The sequence below is a fragment of the Taudactylus pleione genome, unplaced genomic scaffold (genome assembly GCF_031769625.1).
Source record: "Taudactylus pleione unplaced genomic scaffold, aTauple2 ptg000690l, whole genome shotgun sequence".
Classification (NCBI taxonomy): domain Eukaryota; kingdom Metazoa; phylum Chordata; class Amphibia; order Anura; family Myobatrachidae; genus Taudactylus; species Taudactylus pleione.
This window is the reverse complement of record NW_028285092.1, coordinates 4,681,546-4,707,441: the sequence shown is the minus strand read 5'-3', so window position 1 is coordinate 4,707,441 and position 25,896 is coordinate 4,681,546. Positions and strand designations below refer to the sequence as shown.

At 42.0% G+C, this 25,896-nt stretch overlaps 1 protein-coding gene across 2 annotated transcripts in view; it reads left to right on the top strand.

The window, feature by feature from the left end:
* The first annotated feature begins 672 nt into the window (after positions 1-672).
* LOC148477771 (uncharacterized) overlaps positions 673-25,896 on the top strand; it is a 147,254-nt gene continuing 122,030 nt past the window's right edge. For both annotated transcript variants that reach the window (XM_088456236.1, XM_088456235.1), the window contains exon 1: positions 673-797. The gene's annotated coding sequence lies outside the window, so the exon portion shown is untranslated. The remainder of the gene's footprint in view (positions 798-25,896) is intronic.

The window sequence follows — 25,896 nt, the reverse complement described above, 5'->3', positions numbered from 1 at the left end:
GGTCCCTGGAGTCAGGTAAGTTTTTTTTTTTTTACTTTTTGTATTTACTTTTTTTTGCAGTGCATTAGTGTGTGGTCTGTTTCCCCGTCAGAGCGAAGCAAGAGTCCAGTAACCAGGGGAGACCCTGGATATCACAGGGCTTTCCCCAGTATTTTTTCTCAATTTATTTTTAGTAACTTTGGTCAGATCACATTTCCCATTACAAATATGGGAAATGCGATCTGATTACTAAAAATAAGTGATACTTAGGGGTTGGAGTAGAATTTTACAAATTCTAGCCAAATTGCCCTTTAGTAACTGTAGGTGATACTAAAATAATGTGAAAAGGGTGTGAAAACACCCTTTTTCACTTTATTTTAGTAAAAATAATGTTAATAAATAGAGCCCATAATGAGTGCAGTACTCTCCTTTGGTGCTACACTATACAGTACATAAACATAGTTAAATGCAGGCACCATGCTATCTGTTTGCTTTACTTAACTTTACCTTAAGCTTTTTACAGACAGCATTTTTTAGTCCTTATGCAAGTCACAAGAGCTGTTCTATGTCTTATCTTTCTTGCCAGCAGATGGCAACAATCCTTATGTGAGATTTAGAAGACAGGGAAAAAATGAATAAGGATGTCTTGTATGTGATGATGTCATAGGCAGCAGATTGTGTATACTTCCTGTATCAGCAGTCTGGGGACAGACAGAGGCAGTAGTGTTACAATCTTGAAACTGAATACCATTTCTTGATTAGATTTTTGCATGTGAGCAACCTGTTCCATAATGGCTGTCATGAAACTTATTGACCAGGTAGGATTCTTATTAAATAATTTTTGGGGTTTGTGAGTGTACAGTTATATAGGTTCTGTTTGTGTAAAACTGTGGCTCTGCTGCAGCAGTCTGTAATAGAGAAACAAATGTTGAACTTTTGTATAAGTGTACAAAAATGACTCGATTATAAGATGTCTATAAGGTTTTAAAAACTGTAGTGAGCAAGTAGTGAAAATCAGTTGAAAATAAAGCATACTTGCCTACTTTTTTTTTCCTCCCTGGAAGAAGCCTGGGGAAGAGAAGCAGGTGATGGAAAGACAGGCTGCGGTTTTTGTGTTATTAAACCCCGCTCCTCATGGTAAATTGCAGCATATGGCATATATTTAAATAGATTCGGGACAAAATGTAGCAATTCTTTTAGAATTTCTTCATTGGGCCCAGCCCCCTACTTGCAGACTGCCGATCCCTCGAAAAATTCTCCCCATTCTGCTCACTTCACTAGGAACTGAGCAGGATGCAGGAGAAGTGCCTACTCTTCCCGGTGTGCAGGGGGTTACCTGGAAAATTGGGAGCTTCCCGCAGGTCCCGTGAGAGAAGGCAAGTATGAAATATAGTAGCATAAAATACCATATTGTGTCATTTATGAGTCAGTGATATAGAATAAAGTTAATTTTCCACTTTAAGCAGGAGATTTATCAAATTATGATGAGAGATTAAATGGAGAAGTTGTCCATACCAACCTCAACTTCTAACTGTCATTGAGCAGGCTGTGCTAGCAAAATTAGAGAAGCTGATTGGTTGATATGAGCAACTTCTCCATTTTATCTCTGATAAAGTATATTTGTGGCATAATAAATATATGTTGGATGAAATCATTATCAGTTTAGAAGTATATAAGGGATTAAAAAAAAGACCATGTATTAGTTAAAACTACATGTTACTTATAGTAACAGTGTGTGTGTTTAAAATAGAAGAAACTTGCAGTTCAATTTTAGGCTGTGTAAGAGCAGTCTTAGAAGATGCTAGAAGCTCCGTTTTTGTAAAGTAACTGTGTTATTTATATTCCAGTATGAAGACGTGTCTTATAGGGCGTATTTTTTAAGACGTATTGTACTGTCATGACATGTTTAAGCAATGTATATATACTGTAATAAACTGAACTGTGAACAGTCTTGTAAGCTCTTTACAAGGCTCACTTGCACGTGCAATAAAGACCACTTGCTTTTCACACTTGCTGTTTGTAAGAGTGCTATCACAATCTCTCACCACGATTTGATATATCTCCCCCTACATTTTTTCATATACATACCATACCAATCACAGGAGCAAGATATATTGGTATATTTTTGCTGCCACTAACCATGACTATCTATGGCATTTATCAGTCACATGAAGGGGTGGTGGTAACATCAGCACCACCAATCATGTTAGAAAGTTGGAGTCTATGATGATTTATGTTAAACTTTTTAGCACAGTAGTGTTTTCCTTATTGTGTCTCTGAATAATCCGTTAGTGTCCTAGAAGTGAGACAGAGTATTCAGTTATTAATGGTAGCAGCTGTGATAGCACTAATACGGTGATACAGCATTACTGATCTGAGCAGCATTGGATAATCTGTGATCCCATCACCCGGCTGAGTGACCATGGGGCTGACGGAGATCCTGACCTCTCCACCCTCCCCCAACAGCAGCGACATGCCTCTGTTTTGGAAAATGGAGGCCGTCACTACTCTTTCCCTGCCCAGAAATGGCAGCAGACTGTCAATAACTGACGGGTCTGGCGCATGTGCAGATTCCCGGGAATCTGAGATCAGCAGTGCACTGAATCATACTCATATACCATTTAAATAATACAGTTTATTTTATTTGATCACCAGTCAGTCTCCTTCTCGTATATTAATAATTATTTGTAATTGAGTAAACAATAGATATATTCCATTATAGAATCTTAGGGGTAAATTAACTAATGTGAGAGTTTTTAGAAGTGGAGATGTTGCCCATAGCAACTGCAATTAGAGTCTAGCTATTATCTTGAAGAAGGCGCTAGTTAAATGTGAAGTAGAATCTGATTGGTTGTTATGGGAGACATCTCCACTTCTAAAAACTCTCACTTTAGTCAATATACCCTTAGTGTTTTTCACCCCTGATAGAATGTTGGTAGGTTATGCTAATATTTAATATATGCTAAAAAAAATGTACATATTTTATTATTGTAATCAACCAATGCAAGTTATATTTGTCAGACTGGTTTATACAATTATTTATTGGTCATTCAAAAGTGTTTATAGCAATAATCTACATTCCTATCAATAAGAGTTCAGTAAAATATAATGTTTTTTAGTGGTAGGCTGATATGTCTACAATTTGTAAGAAACAACCATATTCTTGTGAGAGATGTGCGGGCTCAGTTGTCAGAAAACAGCCCACCTGAACTTCATGGATCTGAGTGAATCCGCGAGGCAGCTTGGGTTTCCCACTTTGCTAGGATTCCAAATCGAGACAAAAAAAATCTTCATCCTGGCATCGGTTTCTCACGAGTTTTGGATTCTATATAAGTCTCTCCCATGGTGATTTAGGCGCCATTTCACACTGACTCCAGTCTGTGCTGTGCTGTGTGCTAATGTGTCTAGTGGCTGCTGTGCTGTGTCTATCATCTCCACCTCCAGTGGCTGTTGCTGTGCTGTGTCCATCCACTCCTTGAGTCCAGAGGCTGATGTGCTGTGTCAATCCTCTTCACCTCCAGTAACTGCTGCTGTGATGTACCCATCTACTCCCTGTGACCAGTGCCTACTACTGTGCTATGTCCATCCTTCCACCTCTAGTGGCTACTGCTGTGTTGTGTCCATCCACTTCCTATGTCCACTGACTTCTGTGTCCATCCACTCCTTTACAAGTCTAAGGGGTCTATTTACTAAGCAGTGTTAGGAGACAGAGTGAAAAGTGATATGGTGCCAGCCAATCAGATCCCAACTGTCATTTTTCAAACACAGCCTGTGAGATGGCAGTTAGGAGCTGATTGGCTGGCACCTTATCACTTTTAACTGTGGCTTCTAGCACTGCTTAGTAAATAGACCCCTAACTGTCACACAGTGGTGCTGCACTGGGACTCCGCAGGCCATACCCCACTGCAGTTGTCATTTGTGAAAAAAGTCATTAAAAAAATGAAAAGTTAATTATTTTTTTAACACAACCTGTGTGTGCTGTCCTCCAGTTAATTTGTTCATGTACATACAAGTGACGGCATGCAGTCTGAGCTGAGCTGTGAAAAGTAGAATACAAATATTTTTTTCTATTGTTTGTACCTATGTCTAAGCGCTGTCCCCCAGTGCATTTGTTCATGTACATTTAAAAGCGCTGTGTCTCCACGCAGTGTGAGCTGAGCTGCGAATTAAGAAAAAGTCAAAAACATATATTTTCTATTGTTTGTACTAAGCCTGTGCACTGTTCCCCATTGCCTTTGTTCACATGTAAAAATAAAAGTGCTGTGTCTCCACGCAGTGTGAGCTACTGTAAGTGTGTTGCAGGTGGTGGCCAGTTTCTTTTTCTTTGTCTTTTATTAAAATCAAAATTTTTTGTGTGTTCTAAAATATTCAGGCCATGATACTGAAGTGTTTAAGAATACTAATGGTCAGTAGGTAAAGGGCCACTGGCTTAATATTATGAGGTTCTGGTTTTGTTGTGGACCCGGGGTGGTAATAGGAGCAGATTTAAAAGAAAACGTGGAACTTTTAATAAGTGGTTTAGTAGACATGAGTATGAAGAATTAAAAGTCCAGGTCTTGGTAACTGTAGTGTGGTAATGGGAAAAAAGTCTAGAAAGTGACAGGTAGGGGCAGTCCAGTATTCCAGGTTATGAGGCTGAAATAAGTGCAGGCTTGAAGCAGTAAAATCCAGAGGGGGTGCAAGTGGAGGCACGGTGCAGGGTGACAGCAGACTCAGGAGCTCAGGCAATGGGAGAGGCAATAGGAGGAGGCAAGACCTCAATATAGACGCGCTTGTATTAAGAAAAATTAAATGTATCTATTAAGTGTGTTGTGAGCAATCCTTAACTGATACACTATGATACAATATAACCACTATGTAGCTGCAATGATAAATTGTATCAGTGGAACAAACATGGCATAAATAATAAAAATATGAAAACTAAATAGAATATAATAAAATGAAATAAAATGAATGAAATACAACAAAACAAAACAAAAAAAAAATTCAACAAAAAAAAAAAATTCCTTTGTGTAAATATAAAGATAGACCGGCAAAGTCTGACAACCTGTGCGCTAAATATAAAACATAAATGGTAAGATGTTTATAGCTCTTATGGTGAATTGTTTGTCAGTTGGGAGTCCCGTATTACAGATTATTAGAAAGGGATCCGGAGCACCGGTGGACACACCCTATCTTTCCCTGACGGCAGCAAGAGCGGCAAATGACAAGCAGCTAACAGAATGAGTGTGATCTGCTGCACGCTGTGAGCCTCCTGCTTGTGCTTGTCCGGGATATGCTTTCTCTCTGGCTTCTTGTGTCACGCAGAAAACGGGAATCTTCTTCCTCGTTTGCTCGAGCTTCCTCTGTCAAATGACGTCAATACGGGGTCCCGCTTCGTGTAAATAATTTTTTAATAAGAGCGCACGTTTTTTTTATCATAATAGGAGGAGGCAGTAGGAGGAGGCAGGGGAATCCAGCAGGGTAAGGAGCAGTTTAGGTGAAGCAGGCTTAGGCAGAGATCCAACAGGCAGGCGGACAAGCTCAGGAACTCTCTCTCAGCTTGCGCTGAGAAACACGTTGCACTGGCAATGCAAGGGTACTCTGAACTCCCTTTTATACCCAGTGCTTAGCCATGACTGGTCAGAGAGTGAGCATGTGACACACCAGGATTGGGGAACTAGGTCACATGGCCAAAAGTGGAACGGAAGCACCACCAGGCCTAACCAGCAAAGAGTGACAATATTCCCATACAGGACCACGCACAGCCAATGCCACCTACCAGGCACCAGCACCACAGGCAGACGCCCCCCTGCCATAGCATCCTCACAGGTAACACCCGCTGACCACCATGCCGAGAAACTCTGGTCGTGACAAATATCTGCACAGTGCGTTGCAATTGATGGACAGTTTTTTTTTTATTTGTCTTACTTTTATCAAATTTATATTGTTTGTGTGTATTATCCATCATACTCTCTGGTGCACCACCCTCCTAATATTTGTTAGTATAAGATATGGAGTTAGCTGCTCTGCAGAGCAACATGGCTTCTCTTTTAACTCTTGTGAGGAATTCTTGGCTATTGACAATGTAATATTTTATGGCCTTATATTTAATTTTCTTAATCAATCAATCTAGTATAAGTAATTAATCAATCAAATAATTAATGCACCACTTTGATCTATGTTGGGTGCTTGTTTTTTAACAGAATTTTCCATTTCTCTGCTTTTTTTTATAGCAGTAATACAATAATGAGTTATCTATGAATCAATCACTCAGTCTCTCTTCCACTACATATTCCACCTCCATTTCCCTGTACTGCCCTCAGGCCTCTGATCTACTGTAGTTCTTCATTAATTAAACATTCTATAGCATCATATACAGTAGTTTATATTAAACTGCCATCCTGTCTTTTGTATGTTTCCTATAGTAGATTTGCCATGTTTGAAGTTGAACTGCCATGTGTTTGTGCCGCCCACTACTGTCACATAGCTTAGTCAGCCAACTAGCTTGGTGTAACCTTTTGGCCTAAATACAATGAAAACTATTTTGTGAGCTGTAATACTGTAGGAACAAAAACAGGCCCAAATTATGTGATTTTTGTTGCTTTTATCTATTTTAAAAAAATACACATCCTAAACCAAAACACGTGGGGTGGTTTTAATTAAAATCAAAACACGGAGGTCAGCGCACATCTCTAATTATTGTACTAAGCAAAGCTTGTGTGATGCACATTCCCATATATTGAAGATTACTTCAACGTAATTGTCCAACACTGTGAATATATCAGTGTCATAAACAAGTAGAGTTTGTTGAAAGCTGTAATTGAGACTTCTTGACATCTTTCAATGTACTTACTAAAAGTAATATTTAAACTCCAGTGTTTAAGGGGAAGTGAACCAACTAGCTATCCAAATTAATCCATTAACAGCTGAATTGAAGCCTTAAATTAGGTAAGAATTACATACTTCATAAATAAAATATATTAAAACTGAACTGAAGATTTTACCATTAAACTGATAAAATAAGGAGAAAGTACTATAAAAAGATTTGACCTGTTTGACTGCGGATTAGAGATGGCCGACAAAAGGCTTACCAATGACAATCTTTCAATCTTTGTTTATACCTTTTATGGCCATCACTACTCTCAGACACAGGACCTGATTCAGAGACGGACGCTCTGAAAGAGTGTTCGCTCTGAATCAGGGCATTTTTTTTTTTTGGTGCGGCCTCCTGGCCGCTCGCATAGCTGTGTTTGACCTCCCACAGCTATTGCGAGCGGCCAGGATGATGGACGCGATGGTCAAGACCATCATGACCATTGGGCTTGCGATGAGACCCTTGTGGTAGGGTCTCGTGGCTGCAAGCCCCAGAGAGCTTCTGGCTCTAATAGTGGCTCTAATGGTGATGTCAGTGGGGCCGCCCACAAATGGCAGGTGTTTGCTTGGGAACACCTCCGTTTGTGAAGCCACCCCCCCACCACGCCTACAAAACGGGGCGAGCTGTCGATCAACATCGACAGCCGCCCCTTTTGTAGTGAGCCACGAAGCGAGAGAATTTCTTCTGCGGCCGCTGCGCATGCGCAGAGCACACCAAGCGCACTGGTCTGAATCAGGCCCACAGTCCCAAGCAGCTATGGGAGTAGTGGGAGGCAGGACAAGGTCTTCCGCTCAGTTGGAATCAGAGAAAGAGGGAAGAGCTATGACAAATAATGGGGGGGAGACAGCTATGCCCATCTGCCATATAAAAAAATGCTGTGCTTTCTGCAATTGATGGCAGAGATGCATTGGACCTCTGCCATCGATGGTAAAACATCAATGGTTGCTAATCATTGATAATGTACGGAAAACCCTTACTTGTCTCTCATATAAATGAACCGGAGTGTATTTGATTTCTAATGCAGTCTGCTTTCAAGCACATTTAGTACAGATGGTGCTGTGCAATAGATACCAATGGAATAAAATACGATGTACAGTAAGTAGCTCATTCTACCATCTTTTAACAAAACTGAATATTTTCAAACATTTACAAATTATAATAGCATAGAAATTGCATATTTGCAAATGTCCACCTATGTAGTATTTGGAGACACTTAACTCAATGAAAATCTTATAATCAATCTCTTGCAGCAATATTTTTCAGAATGGTTCTAGACCCATACAGACCCCAACTATACATTTTGTCACCATTTAAAGAAAAGAGAGAGAATATTATAAAGACAAACCAAGATTAAGGCCCGGATTCAATTGGCGAAAAGTGCCATTTGGAGAAAAGTTGCTGCAGATTCAGACTTTCCGCCTGTTTACAAAGTTTCTCCATAATCATTACAGGATGATTTTGCCTAAGCAGAAACTCAATGCATTGTAATAGGCGGAAAAGTAGTTCCTATGAATAGCAGGTGAAAAAAAGTGCAAAATCATTATTTTGGGGTGCAAACGTGGGGAAATTACTCATTTTTAGCTTGATGTATTTAGATGCTAAAATTTAACAGACAAAAATTAAAGTGCAACTACTTTATTTTGTACATTTCTCATGCAAATAACATATAAATAAAATCTATTTTTGTCAAAGAGATAGATGAACGAAGGACTTAATTTTGACATAACACAAGGTCATCTTAAACACACACATTCCGTGGCATACTGTATATCCTAACCCACTGCTCTATGCTCCTTCCTCACTATCTACCCATCTGTCTTGCCCCTGTCTGTCTGCCCCTCCCCTTTAGAATGTAAGCTCTCACGAGCAGGGCCCTCATCCCTCAAGTGCTTTGCCTCCCCTTACTTACACTATCATTTACTCCTGACTCCTCAATTGGCACCTAACACTTGGTTGCTAACGCCAAACTGCTTGTGTTATGCAGCAATGTTTATAAACTATGTCCTTGTCCTGCATTGTTTTGTGTTACTATTACTGTTTTTCTTGCATGCAAATTTATGACCTGTGTAAGGCTCTGCAGAACCTTTGTGGCACCATATAAGTAAAGGATAATAATAATAATAAGAAGAAGAACCCTAGGGACAGCCCCCCAAAGGACAAATCAGCAAAAAATGACATCAAAACACCCCAAAAAAGTACTTTTGTTTTGGGGGCGACAAAGTAAAAAGTGCAGGGACAACTTAAAAAAACTACCAAAATAGACTTCTTGGGGTGCTGTAAGGAGGGGCCAAGTGTATATGGGATTCCAGGTGTATGTATGAGGGTGGTTTTTCACATTTTTTAAAAATTCACTTTATAGACAGAAAAATATGCTAGCACCCATTTTCAAGTACCCCAAATTTGACTGGACTACTTATTTTCACCAAAGAATACTGCTTTATGCCATTCTTCACCACTTTTACAAAGATGCTAATAAGAAGCAATTTAAACTACTTAAGCACCCCAGACACTTGTATTAGGGCTATTAGTACACATGTACATTATTTCCCTATGTTAGTGCATCTTTTTTTAAAGTACAGACTGATTTCCCCACTTCTGACAGTACTTTCCGCCTGTTCCGCATTCACCGCTTTCCATTTTCGGCTGTGTAGGAATTGAATAGGGCAACAAGCGGGGACAAAGTGCACCTCTGAAACAGGTGAAGGATGCGGAAAGTCTGATAGGCATAACTTTTCCGACTTTTCGCCTCTAATTGAATACGGGCCTATATTTGAAACCCTTTTCATTCCCACTATGGACCTAAATATGTGGAGTTTGTATATTCTAACTGTGCTTGCGTGGGTTCCTCCAGGTACTCTGGTTTTCTCCCACACTCCAAATATACTGGTAGGTTAATTGGCTCCCAACAAAATTTAACCCTAGACTGTATGTGTGTGAACATGTGGTAGGGAATATAGATTGTAAGCTCCATTGGGGCAGGGACTGATGTGAATGGCCAAATTTTCTCTGTAATGCTCTGCAGAATTTGTGTGCACTATATAGTAACTGGTAATAAATACATTGTGGTTTTCTAACAGGAAACAGTTCTTGCTGCGAGTGAGTTATCAGAATGGATACCATAATCTAATACTCCACATGACATTGTACCTTAGACATTATTTAATACTTAGACATTATCTAATAATCCACATGACATTGAGCCTGATTCAGAGGGCCTGATTTCGATCTAAACTCAAGTGCAATTGCATTTGCGATTTTACTCTGCAAATGTGAATATATGCTAATGAGTCAGAAGATTACAGCATATGGACATCAACTGCTGCCTTCTCATATCCATCAAATGACATGCAATATTGGAAACATTGATGTAGATAGGGCACCCATAAACCTTCTGAATAAGTCTGACTTATCTCAAACAGAGCAGCTCTCCTGACACATATAGGGGTCTCCAGATGCGAGCAAGATCACAGTGGCTAATATATGCATGTCCATAAACAGTGTTTAAATGAACCTGACATGCCTGCGTTTCTGTAGTCACCCCCATTACTACCTATGAATCACTTTACGAGTAAATCCTCTTTGTGACTAAAATCACAATTGAATTGCTGCTTGTGCATAGTGTGGCTTTTACACATGTGCAATGTGGAGGACAATTACTCAATATGAATGAAACTTCGACTTTGCATCCAGATCGGAATCAGGGCCAGAGGTGTATGCCAATGTTTTTTTTACTGTGCATGCATCTGGGTTACACTACACATGCATTCCGATGATTACAGCTGGGGGACACAGTGCAATTTTGGATGCAGAGAACAGTATTTCACTGTGTGTTTCTAGGTGGTTACAGGGTGGTGGCTATCCATATGTGGGCATTTCACAGCCAGCGACTGCATCCAAAGATAAAGTTGCAATGGCCTGGGTAAACACATTTTGGCAGATTTTGTCAGTACTCATAGGGCTGCTCTAATGATCGATGCTGCAATAGTTGTGCGATCAATGGTGCAACTTTTTATGCAATGTGGTGGATTAAAGACACAGCCAGTGGACATCTCTATACGAAATCCATTGCCTGTGGCATTAGCATAAAGACAAGTAGGGCTGTGTGAAAAGATACAGTCATGACTGCTTTAGCATCCACCTCTGAATCAAGCCCATTTTTTCAAATAAATAGTTCTTCATTTTTTACCTATCATAAACAGCAGCTCTCCAATTTGTTAGTTATTACTGTCACTACACAGATAATGTCAGGGTCCTTAAATCCGATTTTTTATGAAATATTTGATATTAATCTAACATTTTGCGACTGATTCAAAGTAACACGCAAGTCCATTTTGCAGACAGATTTTCTATTTTTAACATTAATCATGTTACAGAGCCATGTGCACATGTCTACAGTTCAGGGTCTTATGTATCTTATTCACATCTTTACTGCACTGGAATGAGTATACAGTAACTCGGTGGTAATGGGGCATGGGACATTCGGTTAAGTTGAATAAGGGCATGTTGTGGGATATGTAGAATTGTGTTTAGCCAGAAATCAGTCCGATTTCAGATGGATCTCTCTCACCAAATATGGGGCTGGTGTAAGTGTGCACTGCATGATTACTGGCATTTGAATAAGCAGATTCATAGGGTAGCCACAGAGAGGAGTATAACTTGTTCACACAAGGCAAAACTGGTGAATGACACAGAAAATACACAACTAGCATTCTCGCTAGGCTGTTTTAGCGGGGTGCCGTGCCCTGCCCGATTTCTAAAGGGCAGAATGCACCCTGCCCCTCTAAAACAGCCTGCGGGTGCCATCCCCACTGGTGGGATGAAGTGTTCTGTGGTTGGGGAAAATAGCGGTGCAGTGATCACCGATCATATTCACTGAGAAAGGAGCAATTGGGGGCAGCCATAAGTGCCGTGCAAGCCCCCAAGAGTGATGAAAATAGGTCACATTTTAAAGGAATGCCCCGTTCTCATCCCCCTTTGTGTGCGCACGCCCAAAGGCACGCACAGGAGTGCCCCTTTCAAGGTCTGGTTCCCTAGAATGAACAGTACACAACAAAATATTTAGTAAGACCAGGCATGGTAACCAGACTGGAGATAATACTAAAATCTACAGGACCTTAGCTTCATCAAAACCTAAAATTACTTGATGCCTCTTGTGTTGGGGAAAACAAATCTCACACATAACCCTGTAAAACACAGTGAGTAGTGCAAAGCCTCTGGTTGTCATGCTGAAGGTGGAAGAACTATCACTTTGCCTGACTGTACAACACATACAGATGTGTCCTCTTGCATCTTTGCCACTCGTGCGGGAAATCACACCACACATGGCAAGAGTCATGCACCCATGAATGGGTACATGCACTGCATTCACACCCGCGACTCATAGGGTTGCATGTTGCAAACGCAGTGCTCTACACGGTGTAGTGTGGTGCACGTGGTTGCAACTAATCACATGACTTGATGCGTGTGCATGTTTGCAGTGTGATCTGCAAAGATGCAAGAGGTAGTGCCTAAAAATGCCAACTTCCAAAGACCCAAACCCAAAGCTTGAATCTCGGAAGTAGAAAAGTGGCTCCACCAAACCGGAAGGAATGTGTGCCAAAATCATCAAGAAGGATTTCAAAACATGTCCAAACTGGTACTTGGTAAGAGGAGATCCATCCAGGTTGATCAAACAGGCCCTGGCAGATTCGGAATGCAGAGATAAATGAGCATGTGCTGAGGATACTCAGATTTAGAGTTCTTAAGTTTATACAGCAAAACATTCTGCACTAAAATATCCTAAGTTTTTTTTTATGATAACAGATAGCAAACGGCCTGCATGAAAATAATTCCAGACAAAAAGAGAGTATCAGCTGATGCTTACTCTTACCTTTATTTGATAGAGAGGCACAATACTGTTCCCACTGACTATAACTATGCTATCTCATAGGAACAGACAGCCCCCAAGGCTACTGAGCACCTTACTAATTCCTCCAATGTATCTGAATTACCTGTTAAATATAAGGAGTACATACCTTAACATTCAATCTCAGCAAAAGGTGCTAGCTCTCTAAATTTAACCTAGTTACACATAGAAAGTGTGCCATCAGTGGAATTCTCCACATCAAAGACATGCTTAGCCTGGAAAATCTAGACCAAACAAAGCAGGATCAACCTAGCAATCAATCAAACCACTGGCAACTTATGGTGGGTACACACTATACAGATATATCTGCAGATTGAGTGATCTGCAGATATATCTGCAGATGATGGTTCGTACACACTGAACAACCATCATCTGTGTCTGCCTGCAGGTCACGGGAAACAGGGGGCATGTTGGGGGAGTGTCCCGCCGGCCAGGGTGCATGTTCTATCCCCCTCCTCGCGGCTGCTGCTGTGTGTGTACTGGCAGTCTGCCGACCTCCTGTACACACCTGCCGATGGACAGATATGTTTCCAGACATACCTGTCCATCGGCTGTGCAGCACAGCCAATGCGATATGTTGGTGAATGCCGACATTCATCGACATATCGCGGGTACACACTGCCCAACAGGCAGCAGATACATTGGCCAATCAATTGATCGGCCAATGTACCTGTCAGTGTGTACCGACATGATAACTGTATGCTCCCTCCAAAGTTCCAATACCACAATAATCAGAAAAAGTTTAAGCAGGAGTAAAAGCCTGGCTAGTTCCTCTCTAACCCATTCCTCTGGCCACACAAAATGACCCATCAAAGTATGAACCAAAACCAGAAGAGACAGCAGCATCAGTGAAGAGCTGGAAATCTGAATTTGTACTCATTGGTGACATCCACAGAAATCAAAAAAGGGGGATAGAAAGGAACTCTGTTTTGTGAGCACTCAATTTATGTAATAGAATAATACTAAAAATTATGTTTATGGCTTGATCACGGGGGAATCCTACACCATTCCCCCGTAATCAAGCCACATTGGCGAAACGCGCGTCGGCAGCAGCACCAGCAACAGTAAGGGTTCCCGTGGCTGCGCAGCACGGGAGACCCCGACTTCAAGTTTGTATGCATTTAAGTAATCTATACATCATGCATAGCGTGCGGACCTATCAGGGTTATAAAGCTCACTTTACTCATTTGTTAATGTTCTCTGAATACAGAACGTATCAAACCTATAACGGCTACTCTGGTTCATTTTCATTTCATTCATTAACTGATTTGTTTGTATACTGAATGTACCAACTGCAATATAACAGCTGGTATTTGATGCAATTGTGGCTTATAGCTATAACTGAGAGTTGTTACTGAGAATAATTTCTTTGAATAAACCCTTGCAGTAACACTTATAAATACAGTTGGGCAATACACAATATTATGTGAGATATATAAGAATGAGGTTGTCCATTTACACTATTTTTGAAACAGTTACAGGATTTTATTATCAAAAGTGTTTTCCTTTCTGAATTTATTCAGATGTACAGTATGTTCTGCTATTTTTTCCAGCACATATTATGTATAATTTTGTTTCCTGTCAAATGTAACAGATCAGCTCACATTTAGAAACAGTAAAGTTTATTGTCATTCTGCATCAGTTAGTAGGGAGATTCATCATTAGAATGTGGTTCATGGTAGTATGTTTTTCTAAAAGCATAGATGGATGGTTATTGTACGATACAGAAAATCTGTGCTCATATGTATACAGAATCTTGCTTTCTGTCCCTCTATTAACTGCTGACTACCTCAGGATTAGTAATTCTCTCATTGAGGGTCCAATGCTCAATTAGTAAGACCCACAAAAGAAGAAATGAACAGCTGAGAAAAATCACTGTTATCCTGTTGTTTCTAAGGGCAACCCGTTTTTTATGGTCACTCGCTCCTCATAGATGGACTTAGTTCTGGGTGAGGAGTAGCAGAATCAGGAATTAACAGCTTCTATACCCTGACTGTCCTTGCACCTGGATTTCTCTTTTATACAGAATTAATAACTTTGAAAATGTATTGAAGTCTAAGTGTACTGAAGGCAGCGTCATAGTGCACATCACCTGGTTGTATTTCACACTGAAGTGATCACAGTTCTTGCGGTAGGGTATAGTCAACCTCAAGTGCTGCAATCACATCCAATGGTAACCGATGTACAGATGGTTGCATACACTTCTTGGAGAGGACATGTGCAAGAGGGCATCTTAAGACAGGCTGGTGGGCATCTACATACACAGAGCGATCACACGCGAAGACATAGTGGGCGCACTTATGCATTGCCGTGCGATCACTTAGCCGAATTTGCATACGCTGGGTGCGAGAGAATGAATCTAGCGAGCGGGTCTGAATGAGCTCTTAAATTCAGAGCACTATCAATGATAGTAATAGTAATTTGACACAATTCAATAGGAATAAAGAGACTGACCAAGAGAGTAATACTAACACATTATTAAGTTCTATTTATCTGATGCCTTTTCAAGAATCACACCTATGGTGGAAAGTACCAAATCTGACAAAGAAGGCGAAGCAAAAGGGCCAGCCAGCCATCCTTCCATCCCATGTTCACCTCCCTTATGACATTCTCCATTGTCACATGTGACAATTGAACAGCATACTTTAAATTACAGGGATTTCCAGTCAGCACAGGCCTCGCACTGGGAAGGTAGAAAACTTCCATTAAACACAGTTTCAGAATATTTGCCACAGCTCTGTCTAGGTACATTGAAAACCATCTTTTGAATGATCCAAGGCATATAGGAGATGGGGCCTTATTTTGCTCCGTAGCAAGTTAACTGTCTTTTACAAGGTCTCCAGGCTGGAGGCCTTAAATGGTGTGTTATGGGCCCCCACATCTGAAACAAATGTGCTGACATCAGAGTCGATTGCAACAAATGGAGCCATTAAAGGCAAAACAATGGCCCCGTCCTGCTGCTTCCAAACATTCACATAGGAGGAGTCTTCTTCAAGAATGCAGATGTAGGATCAGTCACCAAATCTGGCTGTGTGACTTCCAGCAAGACTTTGACATGCTTTTTGCCTACATCCAATGCCACAAAACCCGACTTCTTATGAGGAAGCTCTCATCCTACAATCCCTTAAAAGTATTGAATCTCCAAATCAGCTGTGGAAAACAAATTCATTACCATCAACCAGTTTTTGTATAACTGGTAGGTCTCTTTGCCCACCTCACCTTTACACTTAGAAGCTTCCAGGTCTGCTTTAACTTTGGAATTATGGGCAAATACATCAACATATTTATATTTTTTTATGTGGTAATGCATATGGGAACAGAAACCTCACAAGATAACCATATTGTCAAAATGGACAATGCTACAATGAAGCAGCACTGCTAAACCTGAACTGCCGGAGCTTGTTGGCAAAGATCTTCGCTGCTGACATTTGTACTTATGGCACCTAGGCTTAGGCCTTTTTGAACCTAGCACTGACTCATGAGAGTAAGTACTGGATAGGGAAGCTAACCACACTATCATCGGTCATTGAGGTCTCCAAATCACTGGAAGGACTTGATATGGTGTCATCACCAACTGACCTGCCAAGAGAGACAAAGAGGCAACACCCAACTCTCCTTAAGCAGGGGTCAGGTGACAGATAAAAGCAAAAACAGTCTTAGCAACAGAGAGAATTGTGGGGGCATCTGGGCACACTGGCACCCAAAGCCTGCAAAAATTTACCATTAACAGGAACCAGCTGCATTTGGGCCAAGGAGTCTGAATCATCTGGACAATGCTTGTGTGGCCAGCAAATGAGCCACTACTCCCACTAATGCCACCATGTGATTTATGTATTTATGGTATTTTAGGATGTATTGTTGCAAGTTGTTTTAAATGAAGCAAACCCATCAAAGGATTAGCCAAAGCCAAATGATTTGTCGCAGGTGCTGCTGAAATAGGCTGTGATGGTGGTATCACTCTGGAGCCTGTTCCTAGTTGGAAATTCTTCTTGCTGCACACTTCTTGGCAACACAGTGTCCCTGACATCCAATCCCGCTGCCACCATCTTTAAAGAGGTGGTTGAGACCAGCTACTGCTGGACACTATGGCTGAGTTTGGCAGTGTTTAGAAGCACTCCTACCCATGGCCTAGGTCCCTCCATGATCCCCTTGGTAAGCAGAGGTATACATCAGGGAAGAAGAGGCATGGAAGGAGTTGTCATTACTGCTACTTCTGTCCCTGCAACCATCATCTGGGTGGAGGCAGGTGCTTCTCCTTGCCCAGCAATGGCCACAGGAACCTGGGCTGCTCAGCTGTTGGGTCCTGGACCTCCAAACCAAGGCTGGTTAAGGGCAAGTGAGGCCATAATTGGCTGCTTCCTGACCAGGGAGTGAGACTTCCCCCCTGCCAAATTGCAAAAGGCCACACTAAAGTGAGCCAGGCACCCAAAAATGAGAAGGAGGCTGAAATGCACAGATGGGAAACATAGAAACAATATAAAATATAAAAGGAATAAAAAAAATAAAGGGAAATGATAGTAAGAGCAATAGGGGGAAAATAAACAATATATACAGTAAGAAAAAAAGTTAAATCTAAGTAAATAAAAAAACCAAAGGGGAAAAGATAAAAAGAAAATGATATAGACATAATTAATAGTATGCAAACTATGAATTTGCACAAAGGTAGCACTTCCCTGTCCTGGTAAACTTCCAAAAAAAAGAAAGGGACCTGCCTATAAAAGGAGAAAAAACATACCTGATGGCATGCCCAGTGCTCTAGTAGCTGTTGGGCTGCCCCAGTCCCTCTCTCCAACGAATAGACACTACGTGCATGTGCATGACATCTATTCACCATGTGCACTGCTAAGTAGAGCAGCGGTTGAGAGAGGACATCTCAATCCCCCCCACCCTGGGTCACTGCAGCCCATGGGTAGGATGGCAGAACTGCTCAAAAAGTGGGATTGCCTGACAAAATTGGGACAATTGGGAGGTATGACCTATTAAAGTAAAATAATTGTGAAGTCCGATCAGCTTACTTGGAGTCCCAAAGTCCAAAAATTTTATTCACAAAAAATACAATACAGTGTTCATTCATGGTTGGCACCAACGCAAGGCTTTAATTCTGAAAGCACTGACTTGCAAGGATCAGTGTGTTAACATTTTAACACAAAATATATGAGTAACCTTAGAGACACACAGTTAAGTTTAGATAAACTAGTCACCACACTATAGGTTACAGGTAAAAACAATGCATTTGGTCAAGCTTTCAAATGCCTTCCTCAATCATGGTAACCTCTTGCTTGTCATTTTAGTCATATCCATTTACTGTATGCTTACAGTGTATCCTAAGGCAGTCACTACTCATATTGGCAAAGTGTCAGATACAAGAGGTCCTTATTGGGAACATATGCATTTAACAAACAAGCTGTAACTACAAACAGCCTTGAATTAAACAAATGTTCACAAATCTGTGATCACTTACAAAATCAAATCTATTGCAGTGAGATATTTACACAGTGTTATGAAGGAAATTCTACAATGTTTAAAAGATTATAAACACTAATATACAACAGTGTAGATATGAAAATGAGCATTTCATACTTGACAACTCTCCCTCATTGTCAGGGAGACTCCTTGAAACAGTAACAATCCCCGTGAAGAGTCCATAAATCTCCCTGATTGCATCTTACCCCCATTATGTAGCTATACTTAGACATACATAAAACAGAAATAATATTAATATATATATATATATATATATGTATACATATATGTATTCAAATGGGAGCTTCAGTGACATTTCCCTGCATTGGTTATTTGGTACAATGATGTATCAGTGTGTTTTATCAATAAGTAGAGCTTACTGAGCAACAACTGCTGCTTTGGAGCTCATTTACATTAGGATGTAAGTCAACTTTATGACATGCCTCTCAGATGTAGCAGTACATGTCCACATTACCGCCGTGCTCATAGGTGTTGCTTTCAGAATCTCCCTGAAATGCTTCAAAAATAGACAAGTTTGTGTCACCATCCGCAGCTGGGAATTCCTCTGTGGAGGACAGAGTGCCGGGGGTGTAGGATGGCTAGGAGGCAGCAAGGGAAGTGACAGTGCTAGTGTCCTCAATAAAGGTCAGTCCCAGGTGTTTGCTAGACCTAGCCAGAGGTGCAGAGTCTAACCCCACTCAGTGGTCTTCACCAGTGACCCCTCCAATTGGGATATGGGTTTTGCCGCACTGAGTTTGCAGGTCGCAGCCCTCTGGCTAGGTACCTGGGAGAGACAAGGAGACTAGAAAATGTCATTGCAATAATGGGAGAAGTGATGAACAGATATGAATTTGTTACTCTGTAGATAGTTTTAGGATACAGTAGCTGTGCAGGGAACACACGCTGGTGAATTAACTAGTTACACTGGAAATAGGTTCAGGATACAAGTAGCTGTGCAAGGGACACAGACGCTGGTGAATTAACTTGTTACACTGGAAATAGTTTCAGGATACAAATAGCTGTGCAAGGAATTTTAGCAGAAGAGGAGAGACTTGAACTTTGGTAATCAGCTTAACAGCTAAGACAAGTAACACAGGAAAAGAGCTGAACTGCAATTAAGCAATAAGGAAGGAACTTGACACAGTGGTATAGGAACTGAAACATGTAACACAGGAAATAGCATTGAGAGCTGTACTGCATGCTGGAATTCAGTGAGAGAGTTGCTACATATAATGCAGGTTAGTAACTTGATGTACTGTAGATCCAGTCACAGAAAATAAAACTACAGGGAACAATGACACAGGGAAAGCTACTGAAACTAGTGCTGGGGATATTACATGAGGAGACTTAGGAAACTAGGTAAATGAGGCAGAGCTGGATAAACACAGGAGGATAAACTGAGGCAAGACTTGAAGTAAAACACGGAGATGTGAGCTGGCTCCAATGTTATTAAAGAGCCAGACTAGCTGTGGGATACACTGAAAAGTAACCTAGAGCCTGGAACAAATACTGGCATCTTAGTCACAGGGAAAGCAAAGTTTAACAGCAACTTCCTGCACCTGGAATTATAGTAAATACATTTAGGTAGCTGGTCATTGGATCAGAGGGTCAGCTGACTGACCGTACGACTACCATTGGGAGAAACTAGTCAGGTGATATGGAACAACATGGCTGCACCCATGCCTTCTACAAAATGAACCAGGACGCACACACTGAAGCCCTAGCAGACCCCGGGGAGAATACTCAGTCACCACTCACCTCCACTCCCAGTGTCTGAACAGATAAGCCCAAAGACGCCGGCACAGAGGTGAGTAGCAGCTGATCCCAGGCCACATCCTGACAGTACTCTGGACACCTAGGAAGTGCACTAGAAAAACCTCAAGAACTCGAAACTTGAGACACCATAAAAACTGAAAAAAAACAAATAAAAAATTTTCAGCCTTGGTATGAGGAAATTGTAGATTTACCAATCTTTAGTTGATATCTAAAAGGATAGATTTTTCTTCCAAACAGTCATAGTTCTCATAGGTAACTCCTTGGGAATATATGGCTCAGAAGGATAGACTTAGACAACAGAGAATCCTCAGAAAACAGGACATTGCCTCATGTAGGATCGAATTCTGACTCCAAGGGCTAAATTTACTAAGATTCGATTTTCCCATTTTTCAAATCGGATCGGATCGATCAAAAATGGTCTTTTTTTTTCACTTAAAAATCGGGAATTTACCAAGCTCCTGGTTTTGACATGATTGGTTTGATGAATGGTGTATTTGGTCAATCCTATCTGTTTTGAAGTCCCGATTTAAACGGCTGAATTTCTCTCCCGAACAAGCAGGCTGCACATATCAGTGAAATATGTGCAGACTATTTTTTACATTTTTTTTACTTTTAGGGATAATATCTTGAAAAAAAAAATGAAGTGAGCTCCCCTTCCAAAAGGCTAACCAGCCCGGGCTTGCCAGCCTGTCCCGGTAAATTACCGGGAACAAAATGTGTATAGTTCCACCGTAGATTAGGTACCAGCACCAGGCTGCAGGGCCAGTCCTGGTTTTAAATATAGGGGGAAAAATATTGCATATGGGTGCCCCTATAATTAAAACCAGCACCGGACCCTTTCTAGCGGGGTGCTGATGCTACAGCCAGGGGAGTCCTTTTACTGGGCCCCCCAGCCACAGCATTAGTCATGACCACTAGCCAACCCAGGCCAGGGATCCCTGGGGAGTTGGGGACTCCCCCAATAAAGGAGTCCCTCTCTCCAGGGAACACCTGATCTAGGCTGATAGCCCAGGGCTATCCCCACCACCCTAGGGTGGTGGGTGGCAGGTTGATAGTGTATGTAGTGTGTAAAAAATAGAATTAACGACATTGTCTTTACAGTGGATCTACAGGTACCAGCAAGCATCTCCCGCATGCTGATAGTTGGAGAATCACAAGTACCAGCATGTGGGGCATTAATGGCCCACTGGTACCTGTAGTTTACCTGTTAAGAAATGTAATTAGCATTTTGGGGGGGACCTTACATCAATTTTTTTTTAAGTTAACCCGTACAACACACTTGCCATTCAGAAACATACACAAATCACACTGATTTGTGTATGTTCGATGGCAACTTGCAGCTCAGGAGGTGGTGCATTGAAAACTGCTATTGAGTCCCCAATTTGAGTGTAAAACAGGTGACTATAGCAAAATGAATAATGGTAAATTCACGATTTGTATTAAAAAAGTGAAAAGTACTTCTGATTTGAGCCAATGGTGATATCATTTCTATTGTTCAAAATGGCGAAATTTGTGGCATTAAACCACCTGCTTTCAAGCAGAAAAAATGAAGAAATAACCCGACTTTAATGATAGTAAATTCCCGATTTTCAAAAAGTGATATTATATCCCGAAAATGCAAATCAGGACCAACACGGATCTTAGTAAATTTACCCCAAATTCCGTATCAAATGGAAGAATGGAAGAATTGATATGACTAGAAATCATGGAGGACTCTGGAGATGAACAGAGGGAAGCATAACCAACTCTGATAGGTTTAGACTGTTGGTTCTTAATATTTCTTCGAGACTTCTTCTTTCAGATTGATTGATCCTGTACTTTACAATCTTGAGAAGGGAGCAAAGTGGTGTATCTGAGTTTAATGTCTGAGGATGATAAACTTGTACTAGAAATTTCATCAGAGGAGGTACCAAAAGGCGGACATGAGGGAGCCCTCAGATTTAAACGATTTGTGAATGTTTTTGCCTGTAAATATTATAAATAGTGTTGTTGTTTTTTTTTAAATACGTAGGGTCCACCACAAAAACCATAACCAGCCCTGGACTTGTCAGCAAGTCCTAGTTTCAAAAATTATGGGGAACAAAATGAGTAGGGTTCCACTGTAATTTAGGAACCAGAACCAGGCTGCAGGGCCAGTGCTGGTTTTAAATATACTGGGAAAAAAATTGCATAGGGGTCCCCCTATATTTAAAACCAGCACCAGACCCAAACCAACTGGGGTGTAATGCCACAGCTAGGAGACCCTATTACCAGGTCTCCATGGTGAAAGCATTCTCACCCCAAGCCGGTCAGGCCAAGCCAGGGTTCTCAGGAGAGGTGGGGACCACCCAAAAAAGGGGTCACCTCTCTCCCAAAAGCGGGAGGTTTCTGTCTTCCCTGTGCTTGCCTTAGGATACCTGCGTTATGGTTTGACAGGTGTACCGCACCCGGTGCTCTTCCCCACACCCCTAGAGCAGTGGGTACGGGTGTAATAAAGTGTTAAATAGTAGTAAACTTGTATTTTACAGTGAAACTACAGGTGCCAGCATGCCTGCCCTTTGTCACTTGTGGAACTACAAGTGTCAGCAGGTGGCTGGCACCCAAATCCCCACTGTAAAATAAATAGTTAAAAAAGACACAACACACATATTGTAGATAGTATACATTTATTACACACCTACCTCAATCACACATACTTACCTGCTGCCAGAAATTAGCTTCCACTTGTCCCATGTATGTAGAATCCGCTTGAATGTACCTAAAAAAAAGATCCTATACTCACCTCCATCCTTACGCTGGTCTCCGTAGCATCCAGGGGAGTCTTTGCAAAAAAACAAACTGCCACCCGAGCCATATACTTACCATTAGCGGTGTATGTGTGTGACCACATATACCACTAACCGGCTCCTGACTGATCAGTGAGAACTGTCAGGAGCTGCCAACCAATCAGTGGCTGCTAACTGTAGAGCAGATGCTGATTGGCTCCAGGTCCTGATAGTTCCCACGTGGGCTGGTCAGTGAGCCAGGAGCCAGAGTCAATCAACCTAACTCGAATCTTAGTAAATTTACCCCTATGAGTGGATTAACCCACTCTAACACCTTTCCTCTGAAGTTAAGAAGAAGGAATTTAACAAAGTTGGAGGTTGTAATACCGCATGAAGGATCAAGATGGATAAGCTCTCATTAGGGCTTCATATTGTTTAAGTAATGAAGTGTACTGGGACACTTCTCCATCGAAAATTATAGACGTCAAAGAATCAGATGAGTCCTGTATTACAAAATTGGTAGAATCCAATTAATGTTACACAAACTGTTGTTCATTGAGATGCTTTGCTAAGAAGATGACTCCTTGTCAGACGAGGTGTCAATTAATTTAAACAAGCCATCCAGATCAATAAGCTTAACTCCAAGACTCACTGCTTCACTCACTTGGATTCTCCACTGTCACGACCCATGAGAAGGTAGTTGGTCTTTTTGCTAATATTTCCAGAAACCTTGCTCCATAGCTCTCTGTTAATAACTTGGCTTCATCATTCTTAATAGATTTCAAGACTCCTGTGATTACAAAGGTTCCATGCAATTATCTGCTCCCTGAGGAATTGGCTTGATACAAAAAACTTTAGGAGTGAGCTTCTAAGGAAATGAAGCTTGTGAAGCGCATTCAAAAGTGAACAAAGGAAAATACCCATCAGGAGTAGGCAGACTACTTGAAGCTTCCTCTTGGGGTGAAAGACTTGAGATCCCCTCCTGGGGTGAGAAACTAGAAATTCCTTCTTGGTGTACGAAACTTTAGATCTCTTCTTGGGGAGAAAGACTTGAGATCCACTCCTGGAGTGAGAAACTTGAAACCCCCTTTTGGGCCGAGAAACTTGAGACCCCCTTCTGGGGTGAGAAACTGAAAAATCCCTCCTCATGTATGAAACCTGAAGCCCCCTCTTGTGGTGAGAAACTAGAGACCTCCTCCTCGGGTGAGAAACTTGAGACCCTCTCCTGGGGTGAGAAGCTTGAAACCCCCTCCTAGGATGAGAAACTTGACCCCCCTTCCTGGGATGAGAAACTAGGAACCCCCTCCTGGGGTGAGAAGCTTGAGACCCCCTCCTGGGGTGAGTAACAAGGAACCCCCTCCTGGAGTGAGTAACTTGAGACCCCCTCCTGAGGTGAGAAACTTGAGGACCCCTCCTGGGGTGAGAAACTTGGGATGCTGTCCTGGGGTGAGAAACTTGAGACCTACTCCTGGGGTGAGAAACTTGAGACTCCCTCCTGGGGTGAGTAACAAGGAACCCCCTCTGGGGTGAAAAAATTGAGACCCCCTCCTGGGGTGAGAAACCTGAGACCCCCTCCTGGGGTGAGAAACAAGGAACCCCCTTCTGGGGTGAAAAGCTTGAGACTCCCTCCTGGGGTGAGAAAATTGAGACCCCCTCCTGAGATGAGTAACAAGGAACCCCCTCATGGGATGAAAAACTTGAGACCCCATTCTGGGGTGAGAAACTTGAGACCCCCTTCTGGGGTGAGAAACTTGAGATCCCCTACTGGGGTGAAAACTGAAAATCCCCTCCTCAGGTACGAGACTTGGAACCCCCTGCTGGGGTATGAGACTTGAAATCTCCTAAAGGGGTATGGGTCTTGAAACCCCATCATGGGGTTAGAAACTTGAAACCAACTCTTGGGGTGAAAAACTTGAGTCCCCCTCCTGGGGTGAGAAACTTGAGGCCCCCCTCCTGGGGTGAGAAACTTGAGACCCCTTCCTGGGGTGAGAAACTTGAGACCCCCTCCTGAGTAACAAGGAACCTCCTCCTGGTGTCAGTAACTTGAGACCCCCTCCTGGGGTGAGAAACTTGAGGCCCCCTCCTGGGGTGAGAAACTTGAGACCCCCTCCTGGGGTGAGAAAATAGAAACTCCCTCCTGGGGTGAGAAACTCAAAACCCACTCTTGGGGTGAGAAACTTGAGACCCCATCCTGAGGTGAGACACTTGAGACACCGTCCTGGGGTGAGAAACTTGAGACCTCCTCCTGGGGTGAGAAACTTGAGACCCCCTCCTGGGGTGAGTAACAAATGACCCCCTCCTGGGGTGAAAAACTTGAGACCCCATCCTGGGGTGAGAAACTTGAGACCCCCTCCTGGGGTGAGAAACTGAAAACCCCCTCCTGGGGTACAAGACTTGGAACCCCCTGCTGGGGTACGAGACTTGAAACCTCCTCCTGGGGTATGGGACTTGACACCCCTTCCTGGGGGTTTCACCTTCTTGTCTCGGTGAAACGAACACCGACAATAGATATTACATAGCAGCATGTCAGCGTGTCTGTGACCAAACTAATTAATAATCACTGCACACTTGGTAATATATGCTTCTACATTGAACAGCACAGCATGTAGCTTCTGACACTTTCAGCCATCATACTGAGCGGCTGGAGTATTTACAGTACCATCACTGTTCTTTCACTTGCATTTCTACAAATCTCTTGCACTCATATTTCATTTACATTTCCAAATGTCATTCCTCTTGTTTACTTATAAACACCATGACAAGGTTTTCTTCAACTCCCTCCTTCAATCAGTCTCTACCTTATCCTCTGTTCTGCCCCCTGCTTCCACCTTTATCTTTTCCCCCTTATCTCTTCCACCTCCTCCTCCCCTTCTCCCCCCTACTCTGTCTGCCTACTCTTCCCTCCTCTCCCATTACTCCACTTTCTTCCTGTTCTACCCCCCTGTGTCCTACTATCTTACCACCAAATTCTCCTCCTACACTCCTCTCCCAGTCACTTCACCCCATTGCCATCCACATCTCCCTCCCTGCCCACCTCCTACAGGTTCCCTTTCTAGCTCACCATCACTAAACTCTATTCATATTGGTCCCCCAAATTTACCTCCACGTTACAGCAACCCGGATAATCTTATTCACATCTCCCCCACAAACGCTATCTCTCTATCCAAATGCCC